We start from the raw sequence: 4,871 nt of genomic DNA, 5'->3' as shown, positions 1-4,871 counted from the left end.
GGAAATGGCATAGTGATTCCTCAACAAATTAAACATAGAAATACCATATGTTTCAGCAATCCCACTACTGTGCATACACCCAAAAGAACTGAAAGCAGGGACTCAAACAGATATTTGCACACCCACTGACTGAGAATTAGCATCATTACCCAAATAGCAAAAGAGGTGGGAGTAGCCCAAGTGTCTACAGACAGATGCATGAATAAACAGAGCATAATCTAGGCACACAAAGGAATATCATTCTGCCTTAAAGAAGGAAATTCTGATACATGCTGTGATCTGAATGAACCCTAAAGATACAACATTAGGTGAAATAAGACAGTTACAAAAAAGATAAATACTGTATTTGTCCACTTATATGAGGATTCCACTCAGAGAAAGTACCTATAGAGGAGTCAAATTCCTAGAGACAGAATACACACTAGTGGTTGCCCAGAGCTGAGAGGAGGAGTTATAGAATGTTACTGTTTAAAATCTACAGAATTTCCATTTTGCAAGGTGAAAAAGTTCAGGGGAGCCAGGAAAACTGGTGGCTCACTCCTGTAATCCAACCTACTCAGGAGCTGGGATCTGAGGATCACAGTTTAAAACCAGCCTACGCAGGAAAGTCTGTGAAACTCTAATCTTCAATTAACCACCAAAAAAGCCAGAAGTACAGTTGTGGCTCAAGTAGTAGAGTGCCACTTGTGAGAGTAACAGCTCAGGAACAGACTTCAAGTCCCAGTACCACTCAAAAAGAAACAAGTTCTGGATATAGATGGAAGTATTGGGGGATACAACAATGTAAATATATTTAATATCATTAGAGTATCCATCTTTAAGTGGATAAAATGGTATGTATATTAATATGTTGTGTACACCTTACCAGAACTTTTAAAAAGCAGTGGGAAAATGGGTTCTCCAACTGATCAGAGGAGCTGAAAACTATGTTTGTTTGGGTTTTTTCTCCATCTGTCACAGGGCAAACAGGAATTTAATTAGATGAAGGCAAGCTGTTGCAGTGGCTCACATAGTTGGGGAGGTGTGCTAGGAGACAGCAGTCAGGACTAATATTGACTATTTTGACCCTTTCCTTTGGGAGCCAGTAGTGACATATGATTTATTTATTCAAGTAAGAAAGAAATAAGAAGGTAGGTATTGCTGGTAATTGAGGTGGTTGAGAATGTCTATAAGACTTTGAAACTGGCCTGGAAATAAATAACTCAGAGTCCTAAAAAAACACAAAAAATCACTACAATGTTTGAAATGGTCTGAGCCATCATTTCCTACTTCCTTTTGGTCCCTGGAGAGGAGCTGGGCACAGAACAGGCAGTTGCCCAAGGAGTGACCTGGCTCCTGAGCTGCTTGGATTCTGTGTTTAGAGAAACTCTGAGTGTTCCTGAACCTCTAACCCAGAGGCAGAAAGAGTGGCCAGCTAAGAGGAGTGAGAAAAGTCATCAGAAGGTATAGATGATAAAGTTGGGATGAGGGCAGGATGTTGCTGAAGAAAGCCAGGAGGTAGAAGGACGGCCTTTAGAAACCAGACTGTGCATGTCTGGAAGAATCTTAGAGAACATCTTGTCCACTCTTCCCATCTGAACGATAAGCCCAGAAAATTCAGGGGCACAGGTAGGGCCACTTGGGAAACAGGAATTAACAAGAGTGGTACTGGGGCACCGTTTTCTCATTTTGAAGCTGGAATTCTGCCCTCTATATCCAATCACTTCCAAGCCCTCAGGGAATCTTCTCCAGGTTGGCATTGGAAGAGAAGGCAGTAAAGCTCCTTTAACAAACTGCTTTCCCTGGGTTTGATTCCATTCCTGCATGTGAAATCATGGCCTCTGGCACACAAGCACAGGCCTTCTAGCTCTCTCTTTGCCCTAGAAAGTCTAGCACCCAGGGTGTACCTGTCCTCCTAGTAGTTCTTAGTTAAGGGATGCATAGTGTATTTTCTAATCAATTTCCCCAGTCAGTTCCACGGGGAGCAGCTATTTTCAGGTATTACAAGAAATATAGGCTTTCTTCTCAAAGCTAAGATTTTACTTGCTCTGTGTTTGTTACTGAATACTTGAAGGTCAACAGAAGGTGAGACTGAAATTCTAGGGGATTGAGTAGGGCTGAATGCCATAACTCTCTCTTTTTGGTGAAGAAGAAAACTTGGAAAAGCCCCACGGGGAAGCATCTGGCAAGTTGATTTATCGATCCAATTGCCTTTTCCAGCTAGGAAGGCTTCCATAAATAGGAAAAAAAATCAGTACCCTTGAGGATTTATAGGAGAGCTCTAGGACCCCCAAAATGCAAACCTGCTCACATTGAATAGACAAGACAAGGTTTCAGTAGGGATGGAGTAGGTTGGAGCTAACACCCAAACCACAGAGGTTCAAACCAAAAGCAATCCAAATCTGGAAATGATACTCAGGGTATCATTTCCACCCTGTCTCCACCATGCTTGTCTCTCAGGAAAGGCCCTAAGACTACCTTGTAGATTGGGTCAGGCCAAGGGATGAGGGGCAAGCCAGGCAGCTGGGAAATGAGGCACTGAGACTTGGAGAGGAGAAGAGAGCAGAAATAGACAGGGAAGCTAGGAATTAAGATAGAGTGGATACTCATGGGGGGAAAAGGGAAAGGGGGAGGAGGCGGGGGAATGAGGGAGGAGGTAACAAACAGTATAAGAAATGTATTCAATGCCTAACATATAAAACTGTAACCTCTCTGTACATCAGTTTTTTTTTGTTTTTTTGTTTTGTTTTTTGGCCAGTCCTGGGCTTGGATTCAGGGCCTGAGCACTGTCCCTGTCCCTGGCTTCTTTTTGCTCAAGGCTAGCACTCTGCCACTTGAGCCACAGTGCCACCTCTGGCCTTTTCTATATATGTGGTGCTGAGGAATTGAACCCAGGGCTTCATGTATAGAAGGCAAGCACTCTTACCACTAGGCCATAACCCCACCCCCTGTACATCAGTTTGACAATAAAAAATTTTTAAAGAGATAAAAAATATAAAAAAAGATAGAGTGGAGAATATCATATTATTGAGAATGCAGGTTCAGCTACATGGAACAGAGACTCCAAATGAATGTTGTTAAAAGAACTTAGAAGTGTTTTTCCCAAGTAAACCACTTTTTTGGGTGCTAGTACTGGGGCTTGAACTCAGGGTCTGGGTGCTGATCCTTAGCTTTTTTTTTCCCCTCAAGGCTGATGCTGTACCACTTGAGCCACAGCGCCACTTCTGGCTTTTTGGAGATAAGAGTCTCTTTGTCTGTCTGGGCTGGCTTCAAATGATAATCTTCAGATCTCAGCCTCCCGAGGAGCTAGAATTACAGGTATGAACCACTGACACCTAGCCTCAAGTAAACCTTGAGCTGGCAAAATGGCCCTTCTTAGGTGTCCTTTCTCTTCTTCCTCCATAGTCTCTAGGCTGTTTTTCTCATTTACTTGATCCAATCTACCTCACTATGACATGACATCTATATTCTGACCATAGGAGCCAAGGAAGGGCAGATTCCTTTCTTTCCAAGAAAACATAGATTTCACTCATCACTTCCACTCACATCCCATAGTCAGTATTTGGTTACTCAGCCTCATCTAGTTACACTAGAGGCTAGGGATTGTAGTCTTTCCTATATGTGTGCTCTGATAAAGTTTCTAAGATGGGAAGAATGGATGTCAGGGGACACCGAGATGTCTCTGTCATAACCATCGCCCAGATGGGAAGCAAGGCTAAAGGAGGTCCACATAAGCAAGTTTAGGTACCAAGTATAGCAGCTACTCTGCAAATCCTGCCAGGAATCTGGAGGATAACAGTGAGAAGAGAAAAGCACAATGAAGAGAGCTTCAGTGGAAAAAGGAGGACGGCTTTCTATACATATGCATTTGAGCCAAGGCCATAGGAGAGGTGGGATGTTGACAGGGGGTGGAGATGGACACACCGAAAAGACTGTATGTCAGGAGAGTAAGCAGAAATAGAAGCCAGGATACCAGGAACTACTGAAGCTTTCAGAATGGAGGTGCAGATCAGGGAGACAGCATGGGAAAATGGAGTTCTGCTTCCTCTGGCTTTTACAGGACAATACAAAGGAAGAGAAGACAACATGAGCTGAAGCTTAGAGAATGGCTCTAGATTGAGTTTAATCTCCAGGAAGAGTCAGACCTCACGCCATTTACATAAGCAGGTACTATTTCCCCTGTACTGAAAGCCTTGCCTTCTCTTCTCATTTATTTGGGGGTTGGATGGGTCTGTCCTCTAACATCTTCCAGAGGCCTCCCCTGTCTCACTGAGCTCTGAGCTCAAATGCTCACTTGGAGCCTTAAACCTGATGCTCTGGTTCCCAGCAGGCGTCTCTATGGGGACAGAAGAGAGGATGGGAGCCAGGTTGGTATCACTGTGTGTATGTAATGGAACCGGAAGGGTTGTGAAACCCAGGAGGTTCTGCTAGGCTGTTCTGCAGTAAATACTTGTTATAAAAATAAACCCGGCTTGCTATTCAACAACCATGAGCAATCCCCCAGGGCTGCCAGCGCTGGAAGCACTCATACATCTCTGGGCACACAGCTGAGGATGCAGGCCAACCCAGCATGACACACACACCACACAGGCTCTCACACTCTATCTTCTACATCTCACTATTGGCCCAGACCTCTTCTATGCTTTCAGTGGAGGAAAGCCTTCTCACCAGCAACCAGGTAGAGAGAAATACAGAGTCCTGAGTTTGTGTCAAAAGAAGCAAAGGCAATCATCACCCATGTAGAGGATGGAGAGCTTGCAGGCATCCTGTGTAGGAAGAAGATGAAAGAGTTTTTATCTTCTCCATATGGAATAATGGAATTAGTATGAAAATGGCAATATGGTCTTCTACTGCATTCAAGCCACTAGAATATTTGGAGTAGTGTAAGATGG

This window comes from Perognathus longimembris, chromosome 5, assembly GCF_023159225.1.
Source record: "Perognathus longimembris pacificus isolate PPM17 chromosome 5, ASM2315922v1, whole genome shotgun sequence".
Classification (NCBI taxonomy): domain Eukaryota; kingdom Metazoa; phylum Chordata; class Mammalia; order Rodentia; family Heteromyidae; genus Perognathus; species Perognathus longimembris.
Note: the sequence above shows the minus strand (reverse complement) of the source record.